Consider the following 12,545-nt stretch of genomic DNA (forward strand, 5'->3'; position numbering starts at 1 on the left):
GACAAATATGTTTCCTTAACTACACCCAAATCTTCTGATTTCATCTTCTTTTTTTCTTTTTCTTTTTGTTTTTTGAGACAAGGTCTGGCCCTATTGCCCAGGCTGGAGTCCAGTGGCACCATCTTGGCTCACTGCAACCTCAGTCTCCAGGGCTCAAAGGATCCTTTCACCTCAGCGTCCTGCATAGCTGGGACTACAGGCACGCACCTCTACATCCAGCTAATTTTTTGTATTTTTTCTAGAGATGGGTTTCACCATGTTGCCCAGGCTGGTCTCGAACTCACAAGCTCAAGCACCTTGGCCTCCCAAAGTGCTGGATTACAGGCATGAGCCACCATGCCCAGCCTTACCTCCTTTTTTAATGAACCCAAACCCACCCTGATGATTTTTTTATTCTGCATTTCTCAGATTCATAATGGTTTTCACGTGTGATTTGAAATTATTTATGGGAGCTGCATGAGCAACTTACATCCTGGAGTTTACAGGTATTGCACCCTGCCCAAAGTTGCTGAGTGCTCACCAAGTCCTGCTTCTCTCAGAGGCAGCGTTACCTAATGGACAGGAGTCTCCGGGCCCAGCTCTGTTGCTTATTAACTTTCCCAATGTCATTTGTAAAATGAGAAAATGTCTGTTGTTCACAGGTGATATAGTTAGGCTCTGTGTCCCCATCCAAAATCTCATCTTGAATTGTAATCCCTATAATCTCCACATGTCAAGGGTGGGACCAGGTGGAGGTAATTGGATCACGGGGGCGGTTTCCCTCATGCTTTTCTCGTGATAGTGAGTAAGTCTCAAGAAAGCTGATGGTTTTATAAGCAACTGGCATTTCCCCTGCTTGAACTCACTCTGTCCTGCCACCCTGTGAAGAAGGTGCCTTCTTCTCCTTTGCCTTCCACCGTGATTGTAAGTTTCCTGAGGCCTCCCCAGGCATGCGGAACTGTGAGTCAATTCAACCTCTTTCCTTTATAAATTACCCGGTCTGGAGGATTTCTTCATAGTAGTGTGAGAATGGACTAATACCACAGGTTACTATAGAAATTAAATGAATTACAGCACAAAACATCCAGCACTGTGCAGCCACCAGTTAATGCTCAATGAATGTCGCTTGCCTTTCAAATTTCTTCCTCTAACCACCCCTAGCCCTGATTCCAATTCTTCATTACTTAGATAATTGTCATATAAAGAGAAAATAGAATGATGAAAGGGAAAGACTGTTGCCTGAATAATTCAGGCCACTTAGTGAGTATCTATATCCATATAGACAGCTGTGTAGCTACCTCTCTACAGGTAGGTACCTTAATATGCAATGTCCATCTGTATCTATATAGAGATACAGATATATAGAGGCAGAGATATTTCATGCAATAAATATTTATTAAGCACCTGCTGGTGCCTGGCATTGCTCTGTGTTGGAGGAAAATACTGAATAAGACAGACATGATCCCTGCTCACAAGTAGGTTACGGCCTAGTAGTACAGACAAGTCACATCAAGAAACAACTAAACAATGAAGCAAACAAACAAATAATTACAAATTGCTTCAAGCAAATGCTTGTATAAATTGCTACAAAACACACAAATTCCAGTGAGGGACACTTTAGACTGTGTGGCCACAGAGGCCTTTCTAATGAGGTGATAGATCAGTGGAGAACTGAAGGGGGAGAGTGGGCCATCAGGGGACGCAGGGGCAAGTGCCATCCAAAGGAGCGGGTTGCTGCCTGCCATTGCTGAGGCAGGGAGAAGAAGCCTGGGGGGTGCAGGAGAAGGCAGAAGCTCTAAGGCCATGGCAGGCTTTATGGGCCGTAAGGAGGTTTTGGTTTCCATCTAAGAAGAAGGAAAAAGTTTAAAGAGGTGGGCCACAAAAGCAGATTGAATAAGGGTTGACATTTTAAAAGATCCCTGCAAACAAATAAAGAAAGGAGATGACTGTGAGATTCTCAGAGAATTCTTTCCTGCCTGCTATTGATCTCCAAAAAGTGTGATTCTATAACAAGAGCAAACATTGACAGAGAGTCAGATACCTCACATTTTTAAATCACTCATTTTATTCCCACAACACCTTACATGTGGTGGCCATGGTTGTCCCCATTTTACAGATGTGGCAGCAGTTGAGGCACAGAGAGCTTAAACATCTTGCCCAAACTCACCTAGCAATGAGATGATGGAGCCGCGGTTGAAATTTAGGCAGTGGAACTCCAGATGTGTGCTCACCCTGCCCTGTTCTGCCTCCCTGGAAGCACGCTCAGCCATGGCTCTGGCTGCCTCTCCCATGCTGCCCCCAAGATTTCATTCCCTGTATGCCTGAACGTCAACACAAGTGTCTTTCTTCTCAGTCCCATGGAAACAGTTCCTCCACCATTACGATCTGAACTAAAACAATAAGAAGATGCTATGCAAAAAATGAACCTGGGTGAGTACTGAACACTTTAAAATGCAAGACTTTACTAAGGCTAAATAGAATTGAAAGCTATAGCCTCAGAAGAGAATGTCACAAAACCCTGACACAGTGAAACAATTACATAACTAAGAAGTGAGGGGAAAGGATGGGGGAGAAAATGAAACGTTGTCATTTTCTCTTCTTTCACAGCAGAAAGTTCATCTGTTTTACACCAAATTAAAAAACAAAGTTGGCCGGGCATGGTGGCTCACGCCTGTAATCCCAGCACTTTGGGAGGCCAAGGCGGGTGGATCACGAGGTCAGGAGTTCGAGACCATCCTGGCTAACAGGGTGAAACTCCGTCTGTACTAAAAATACAAAAAAATTAGCCGGGCACGGTGGCAGGCATCTGTAGTCCCAGCTACTTGGGAGACTGAGGCAGGAGAATGGCATGAACCTGGGAGGCAGAGTTTGCAGTGAGCCAAGATCACACCACTGCACTCCAGCCTGGGTGACAGAGCGAGACTCCATCTCAAAAAAAAAAAAAAAAAAAAAAAACAAAGTTAAATGAAAACATGACTCTACCTTCATCTTTTCTCCTAATTGCTTTCTCATATTCATATCAGCATGTCTTAGGAGCTAAAAGTTACAAAGTTTAGCAATTGCTTCATTTTTCTCCAATTTTTCTACATTCAAGTGAAATCACCTTTGCAAAATTATGACAAGAGAAATCTGACAGAGCTGACTCCATCTTGCTTCCAACTTCCAAGCTACCCTTAGTCATTCCTGGGCATAGGCCAAGCTAACTTTGGGAGGAATTTATAGTTTAACCTTTAAGCAAGGACAGTAATAGCCCTTCCCAAAACTAAATTGTCCTTGTAAAACTAACGAAAGGCCATAAGGTTAGGGTTATAAGAGATGCCTGAATTCTGCTAACACATAAGCGCAGTTAAATGATAACCAGCCATTGTTCTGGAGGTCACAGATTTGTAACTTCCTCAATTACTCTTGTAAATAACATCACTACTGTAGAACCGAAGACTGGCCCTGGGAGATGTTTTTCAGACTTCTGGCATTTCTGGCGAGTGACTGACCCCACCTGGACCCAAGACTCATGACTCAGCCAGTCCTGTGGTCCCCACCCAGAGGACTCAACACGAGAGGACTGTTTTCCATATGCTTGTGGTTTTACCCCCAAGCAATCAACATTCCCTGTTCCCTAGCCCCCTGCCCACCAAACCATCCTGAAAAACTCCTAACCTCCTAGCCTTTGGGGAGACTGATTTGAAGGATAACCCTAGTCCTCCAGCGTAGCCAGACTCACATTAATTAAACTCTTTCTTTACAGCAATACTGCCATCTCACTGAATTACTTTTGTCTGTGCAGCAGACAGGGAAAATCCACTGGGTGACTACACAAATAAGCTTAAACTTAACAGTTTTATTTTTTAAAAAAACATGTAGGCCAGGCACAGTGGCTCATGCCTATAACCCCAGCACTATGGGAGGCTGAGGCAGGCGGGTCCCGAGGTCAGGAATTCAAAACCATCCTGGCCAACATGGTGAAACCCTGTCTCTGCTAAAAAATACAAAAAATTAGCCGGGCATGGTGGCAAGTGCCTGTAATCCCAGCTACTCGGGAGGCTAGTACAAGTTCATTTTATATAAATTTCGTTTGTCTAACTTATTTACTTATCTACTGTACAGAAAAATATCTAGAATGATCTTTATCCAATGTGATCAAATGTTTTATGATATTTGCTTTGGTTTGTTGGACACATTCTTCTTGGCATTTTCTGTGTTGCTTCCATTTCTCTTAAATGAATATGTTGTTTTTTAAATAATAAAATAATTATTTTGAAAATACATAACGAAGACGTCCAGACTTGCTTTACTTGATCATATGAAATAAACCCCTCTTCACGCTGGAGCAAAATAAGAGCACTCTTATCTTGGGGATTTTGGAAGTATTTCTATGGTTTCTGGGATGCAATATCTCAGCCAGAAAAATAAGCCCTTCATCCTGCCTTCAGCGAGGCGAGCCCCACAGCAAGGGCCAAAGTCTAGGAGGCCTGAGCATGAGGCTGCAGTGTCTCCAAGCCCCACTGCCTTTAATGGGAACAGCGTCCTGGCACCCTCTCCAGGATCACAGCAGTGAGCTCTGTCCTCTGGTCACCTGCACCACCAACACCCTGACAAGGTCCTCCTCCTCCTTAGCGATGGGCTGCCTCCTTTCCCACAGCTTCTGGTGCCCCCATGGGTTGGGGGCAGGGAGGGAAGTAGCAAAGGATTAAGAATCAGATCCAGAAAAGCATGTGGTCATATCAAAGAAGGAGTGTAAATAGCTCCTATACAATGAGGTGATCAGATCTCTAAGAGGCTCAGGGAAAATAATCAGGAATAAGTGGAAAGACAGAAATGAAACTGAACAAAAGAAAACACTTTTAGGGAGAAGGAAGTTTGAGGCAGGTCATCATCCTCAAGAATCTTCTTTGAGGCAAAAGAGCTGTATGCCATGAGGAGAAAATGATACAGGCAGAGCAAGAGAAAAATAACGACCTAGTCATTGGCTCAAGATTAAAAGCTATAATAGACCCTTTGATCCTCACAGTAACTCCCTTAGGTAGTGAAGGCAAGAGCTCATCTCCTTATTATAGGTGAGGGTGATAGGATTCAGAGACTATAGCTTGTTGCTCAAGGTCAAGCAGACTGGTGCAGGTGCAGCCTGGACCACAAGGAGGTCTCTGGACCTGATCACTTGGCCATGGGAGTCTCCTCTCTCTCCCCTTCCCCCTTTTCATGGAAGTGAGAGTTGTGTGAATCTGATATTCCCCATAGTCCCCCCCTCCACGATTCCTAGTTTGCTCCCAGCTCCTCTCCCCTCTCTAGCTCCACAACTGGGGTCAAAGCCAGGCTAACTTGAGAAGCTGAGTGGAAATCTCATTTTTGGCTTGCTAAGAAGTTGTCTTGAGACCCCTTTGTTTCATAGAGAGGAAGGTTTCCCAGCAGAGGTTAAGTTTTGTGCTCAGGTTTAAGGCATGAGTCAAGGTCAAGCTTCAGTAGTTGCCCAGGTTTTATTTCAAGGGAAGAAGGAGTTCAAGGTGATAGCTCTCTTTGAGGGAGGAAGGGAGGACTGTGTAGTTGTGGATATGGTAGCCTGGCCAGCCAATGCGTAAGTGTAATAAGTAATTCTCATACTCTCACCCCATGCTGCAAGAACTGTGGTAATAACCTTGAGCAACAGCATACCCTTCCTCCTAACAACACAGGTTTAGGCTAAAGACATTATACATTAAAAATAACCGCATTTTATAAACTTTGTGTTGTGTGAGTTTTTTCCCCATTCCTTTTTGAAGCAACTGGCTTGGTACATAAATTACACTGTGTGCTAGAGAATATATGACACGGCTGTGAATTACAAGGTCATAATTTTACCAGCAATTTTAGATGCTGCCATAAACCATCCAATGTCTGAGAGAGCTCTAATACATTTTGATTTTTTTTCCTAAGCCCCCAGAATGGCATTCTAGGCCAGCTCTTAAAAGATGCTTCATTTCTTGCTTTTGTTTTAGGAAAACAATAGCCAAGTAACATCATCCGCTCCTTTCTTTCTTTTCTTCCCTATAGTATCATTGCCTTTTATTTTTTTGTTAAATTACTAGCATCTATCTTAGATAGATGTTCCCTCAGCCTTCTTATGGGAAAGATGGGCTTATGTAGGGCTTTGAGTGAGCAAAGTTCCCAGAGCCACACCATTTTGGCCCAGGGCTTGCCTAAAGACATAACGAAGTGACCTTGGACCAGGTGGTTCTGTTCAGTCTCAGGTGGAAATGTTTTCCCTGGTCTTCTGTCCTTATCTTCTTCTCCACTTCAACTTAAGTTACACCTACATCCTTGCTTTTCCCCTAATTTTCAGGCCTTTGTTCATTTGCAAACACTTGCCCTCAGTTTGACCTGCCTATTCCCCCCTCCTGTAGCTAACAAATTTCTACTTCAGACTCCAGGAACCAGCCAGAACACCACCTCCTTTTGGAAAGTCTTCCCTGGGACACGTCAGGCTGTCTCTTTTCTGCCTGTTCCCCCAGCACTCTCCTGCCATATTCAATGCAACACACTGGAATTCTTTACTTACTTCCTTCTCCCCCATGAATGAGCTCACCAGCCCTTGTCCCTTTTCTTTTGTTCATTCATTCATGTCTAAATTCACAAAACATTCATTGAGGGTTCCTTTTAGTAACTTCAGTAAGACTTGACACAGTGCCTAGAATGTGGTAATGGGAATGTCTGTTGAATGAAACAAAATGAGCTAAAAAGAAATAAGTGGATGGAGGTGGATGAATCCCAACTACTGTGCATCTGCAGGACACGGTCAAAGAGAAGGTCCCTAACAGGGTAACTGGGAAGGCTCTCCTCCTGTTCCCCTGCTCTTCTCCAAGGGTGTCAACGGAGTAAGTCCTGCCCCAGAGTAAATCCACTCCAGTTACTATAACCACGCACTGAGGATCCCTCAGCTGCCTCCCTATATGATCACTCTGAAATATTCACACCAGTCCACTTCCTGGCTCCCCAAAGAAGGATGCAAATTCCTCCCGCTGCTCACCTTTTTCTCTTGTCTGGAATGCTCTTGGCCCTCCACTCCACTTAGTTAAGGCTTTTCCATGTTTTAAGACTCAACTCAAGTCCAGCTCCCCCAGCAAGTCCCCATGGCTACAGGCACATCTGCCTACTTTTAACTTATAGCATATACTACATGTGGTTCCTAATCAGAATATAACTCATCCCATCTGAATGCAGGCCTAACTAATTGGCGTGCACTGAGGGAGCAGGGGCAGACCATAGTTCTCACTGCTGAGGGGGAATGTGACTGGTTAAAAGACCTCTAAGTCTAGCCCAGGCTATGCTATTTACTACTTGTGTGACACTGCAGACCTCTTGGAACATCCTTGCCCATATCTGCCAATTCAGAGGTAACAATAACATCCATCTCACAGAGTTTATCAAATACAGTAATGCTTACAAAAGGTTTTCACATAGTTGAACAGCTGTGGAAATGTCATGTCTTATAAATGCACCTAAGTAAACTCAGGCAACCCTAATAGGCCCTGGTTTTGTTAGTCATTGAGGCCACTCCTTCCATATGTTATGTTCCCTTGGCACTGAGCTTCCTTTCAAATTAAGAATTGAATTGATTCATGCAGGTGACTCAACAACTCATAATTTAGATCTGCTTTCACTCTCACCATGAAATACACACAGACAGCTGACACCATGCTCTTGACTTACGAGCCTATTTTTCTAAAAGGCCCAGTCCCTCCAAGGCTCTTTCATCCACTCAATATGGTCAGCCACAGGCTTGGTTTGAACTGCCTGTTGATAGAAACATTGTCTGTCGGCTCCATGGTCCTTGGCCACGTGACAGCCTTCAAGGACAGATGTGAGATAAGGAAATAAATAACAGCTGTTTTACTGACACTTGTACTCATTCATTCAGGCCAAGGTGAGAAGGATGGGTAGGATTCTTCATATGGACTCACTGGTATATCCTAGTGAGTTTTGTTTAAGAGACAGGGTCTCTGTGTTTGTCACCCAGGCTGGGGTACAGTGGCATGATTATGGCTCTGAGCAGCCTCAACCTCTTTGCCTCAAGCGATCCTTCTGCCTCAGCTTCCCAAGTAGTTAGGACTACAGGCATAAGCCACCACGCCCAACTACTTTTTTTTTTGTAGGGATGGGGTCTCACTATGTTGCCCAAGCTGGTCTTCAACCCCTAGGCTCAAGCAATCTTCCTGCCCTGGCCTCCCAAGCTGCTGAGATTACAGGTGTGAGCCACCATGCCTGGTGGAGTTTTAATAGTAGTTACTGCATTGCACCAGCCAGATATTTCATCTGAGAAAAGTCAGGCACACTAGGTTCCATCATTCAATTACTATCCTATTAAGCTGAATTCAGTTATGAGTGTGTTTAGAGATGTGCATGTATCTTGTAATCAACGCATGGACAACATGTGAATTCTATCCAAAGCAATAAGTGCTCTGCATACATTTAAATGCACGTCTTCTCATGTTTACTCTTCTGTAGTATTATTTAACTATTTATTCATCTTTTGTTATATTGACTTATGAAAGACTGAACTCTTGTTGTAGAAAAGGTATTTGGAATTCCCATATCTATAACTAGATTAAGCTACTCTAGGCTGAAATTGTGTCTTACATTTCACAGTATACCATGCACAACAGAGTGCTATGATCCATATGTATCTATTGAGTGAATCATTTATTAATCTCAAATTACATCCCCAAATCCTGTTCTTTCCTTCCTTTGCCTTTTTTTCCTAGATATCAAGAAGCACACTGATTCTAGTTAAATAGTTATTACTTTGAGCTCAGTTAAAGATACTAAATATTGGCACTCTTGGTGGCCCCCATTCCAAGCATCCTTTTATGTAAAAGAACTGTAATCCTATGAGCAAAGACCTGTAAAACTGACTGCAGCTAAGGGAATTATGCCCCCATGCAGATAATGCTGTGGACCAAACAGTTCTAATAAGCAAACAAAATCTCTCAGACAATTATGTTCTTGTTTAAGGCCGTTTGCCTTGGAATTCCCAAAAGGATTCTGGAGGATTGCAAATTTGCTGGGGATGAAGAAAGAAAGTACTAGCTAGAGTTTAATAGATTATTGGATTAAGACAGGCCAGAAACAGTCAAACAAGAAAAGTATTATGCAAAACCTTCTAAGGTTCTAATCTCACCTTATTTCTATTTTTATTAATATTTTCCTGGGAAAAAAAAGATGGGGGTTTTTGTTGTTCTCTGACTATAATCCAGAGATAACATCTTTGCCTCTAGTTTTCATCAAGATAAAGACCTGGAAGACCCAAGCCAAAAGGAAGGGGCTGGAATTTTTTTTTAATCTTTCTTTCTGGTCTTTAAGGAAGTTATCTGAAAACCCACTGGTACTCTCCAATGGGTAAAGAATGAGATAGAACTAGCAGAAAGTGTTTAAGCATTAGACAGGCAAATTAACTTAGAGACAGTGGGAGAATGATTCCATCTCCATTGATTTTCCAGTCTGTAAATATGAAATGCCGGAAGGATACTTGTGACATTTGGAAAGTTTTATCTAGAAATCTCCAATTAATTTTAGAGTGCACAGCATACATCAATTAAACAGACTGCGGGGTTCATATTTCCTACACAGTCGTGACTCATCCTAGGAAGATCTGACCCATCAAGGATAATGATTTCATCTTGATATTGGTGACTAATATTTCTGTTTGTATGCCCAGTGTCTGCTACAGAGCCTGACATAGAGTAAGTAAATGCTCAAACATATGGATAAATGAATCGATTAAAAACCTCATAAAATCTTTACCCTATTAATCTTCCTCCTATAGCAGGGGTTGGTAAAAAACTGCAGCCTGTGAGACAAATCTGGCCACCACCAGTTCTTGCACAGGACACCAGCTAAAAATGTTTTCCCCCTACATTTTAAAACAGCTAAAAAAATTAGAATATTTTATGGAATATGAAAATTGTATGAAATTCAAATTTCAGTGTCCCGAATACAATTTTATTGGGACACAGCTATGTCCACTCTTTTACCTATTGCCTATGGCTGCTTTCATGCCACAGAGGCAGAGTTGAATGGTGGTGGTGGAGATCACACGGCCCCTGAAGCCAAAAACATTGACTGTCAGGCCCTTTATGGAAGAATTTTGCTGACCCTTATTCTATAGAATGGAACTTGGGAACCCTTATCATTTGTCATTCATTCCATTGTTCACTCAGTGGCTATTTACTGAGTATCTCCCATGCGTGCAGTGCTCTGTCCCATTCTGGGGATAAAACAGAGAGCTGAGAAAGATCCCTGCCTTGATGGAACTCACAGTCTGGGTCTGGAGCAGCAGAAAGAGACTCATCAAGTAACCTTCCAAGCACCTTTGCAATCCCAACAGTGAGGAGAGCTAAGAAATGGTACATGGGGTAAGCTTCCATGATGTACTGATGGTTATGCTAATTACTAAAGACTGTCAAATCAGGACCCAAATTGTCTAGTGCCAAGGTGGATGCCTTTGCTCCTTCCTTTTTCTGCCCTGAGACACTCTTCATTCTCAGTTGGGTTTCCCTTTTAGAATGACCTGTGACATGTGTCTTCTCCTCATGTGACACTCTTCCTCTTTCTAACCCCAGCACCTAGAACAAAGCCTGACACACGGGAGACACTCAGGGCATCACTGTTGAACAAATGAAAGAATTAATTCATTAGGAGAAGAAATGTAAGCAAATTCCTGGGCATCCCCAGGCCCCAGTTTTCTCATCAGTAGAATAAGAAGGATATGACGTACTCAAGCCTCCCAGCTCGGCATTCTGCAATTTGTCATGTCCTGAGAGCTGGACTCATCTGGCTTTCTGATTCACTCCTCTCTGTGGACATAAGGCAGACTCCCTCTGACTCAGCAGCCTGATGCATCTTCCTGAGTGACACATGAACTCTGCCCAAGGCAAGGCGGCCAGCCCCAATCCATTCCACGGATCACTGCTGACAGTGAATGGGAGTATACCTGGGGGTTTTAGCCAAGGTCTGCTCAAGGTCTTTGGCATAAAGGGAGGCCAGGTTGAACACACACCAGCAGGAAGAGAGATGACCTTGACTTCATAAATTGGCCATAAATTAGAGCTAAGAATCAGGAAGATTCTCCTTCCATGCACATTTCTAAATGGCAGTTTCAAGGCAGGTGGCTATTTTAAAACACAGACACAAACTCATAATTCACCCTCTTTGTCCCCCGCCCTCCTACATGCCATTGATCTTTCTTTTTTTTTTTTTTTTTTTGGAATCCTGAAACATGATCTTTAAGAAAAGACAACTGGACTCCAGGATTAGTTCCTAGCTCTTCCTCCTCTAGAAGCCACCATTTCTCTTCGCTATCTAGACCCCAGGGAAGTGGCTTTGGCAAAAGCACATTTGCACCCATGGATCATTTGGTTTTCTTGTCCTGTTAACTGCCTGGTTCTGCAGCACCCAGAGCCAGATAATAGAGGTGTTCCTTCACCAGCCACAGCTACTATCAGGATCCCTCTTAGTCCGGAGGTAACAGAAGCAACTGGTTGAACGTGTTTCCTCCTGGGAAATCCTAAATGTTCCATATGGCAATAGGGAATCTAGAGTTGTGTTTCTCCTTGTATTAGGGATATTTTCCCTCTTTCAGTTTCTTCCCATTTTTTCCCATCTAAAATATGTTTTTTCCACTTTGCTGAGATGAAGACCAGCCAGAGAGTCAAAGGAAATGACAGACATGCCATAATAGAAAGAAAAAAATACAGACTTCTGAAGAATGAGTTGATTCATGCCATGAAAACTCACGATAAAAATATTCACTACTTTTTTTTGGCCACTTGTCATAGTGTGCTGCCTCTGCTAGGCAGCTGAAAGCGTCTCATATGAAAAGCTCTATTATCCTCCACAGAAATGACCTTTGGGACCCACCCAACGGTAGTCAATGGTAATATTATACTAACTTGCCCCCCAAGAGGAAAGAATGAAATAATAATACTTAAAATACGAATGCAGAGAAGTCCTCACTTAAACACAGTACTTCTGGTTCATAAATCAGTTCTGATACATTGAAGTACACATATGATGACTAGACGCAAGTTTATTAATACATTTTCTTTCTTTTTAGGTCTGAGAAACATATCTATTCAGAATCCATACATTTGTTCATTTTTTGAAGCTGACAGCTTGATAGGCAAAAAGTAAAGTGACAGATCATTTCAATATTTCTTTTAAATTCAAAACCAATTCAGTCAAAAGACCGAAGGAAAATATTCTACGGAGATAAAATGATAGTGCAAACAATTGAAGACAGTCCTTTATTTTAGTGAAAACAGGTAATGTCTGTACTCTGGAGTCGGGCTGACTTCGTCCTCTTAACCTGCCCTGCAAGTCCAATTAGAATGGTTTTTTGCGGGGAGTTGTTTTCCATTTATACTTAGCCCGAACACGTATACCTACTTTTCAAACTCTTAGCTATTCACTTGACATTTGTCTTCTTCAGTCTTCACTAAATAGTCTTTGGACCCTTTGGGAGTCTTATAAGAGTTATTTTCTGAAAGTTAAAAACGTAGGACCTTATTTCGGCAGAGGTTAACTAAACCAGGCTTCAA

At 42.6% G+C, this 12,545-nt stretch overlaps 1 protein-coding gene across 43 annotated transcripts in view; it reads right to left on the bottom strand.

Moving 5' to 3' along the window:
• The window catches only part of KCNMA1 (potassium calcium-activated channel subfamily M alpha 1), a 767,331-nt gene that overhangs the window by 282,964 nt on the left and 471,822 nt on the right, over positions 1 to 12,545 (bottom strand). The gene's annotated exons all lie outside the window — the stretch shown is intronic.

Source organism: Pan paniscus, chromosome 8, assembly GCF_029289425.2.
Source record: "Pan paniscus chromosome 8, NHGRI_mPanPan1-v2.0_pri, whole genome shotgun sequence".
Classification (NCBI taxonomy): domain Eukaryota; kingdom Metazoa; phylum Chordata; class Mammalia; order Primates; family Hominidae; genus Pan; species Pan paniscus.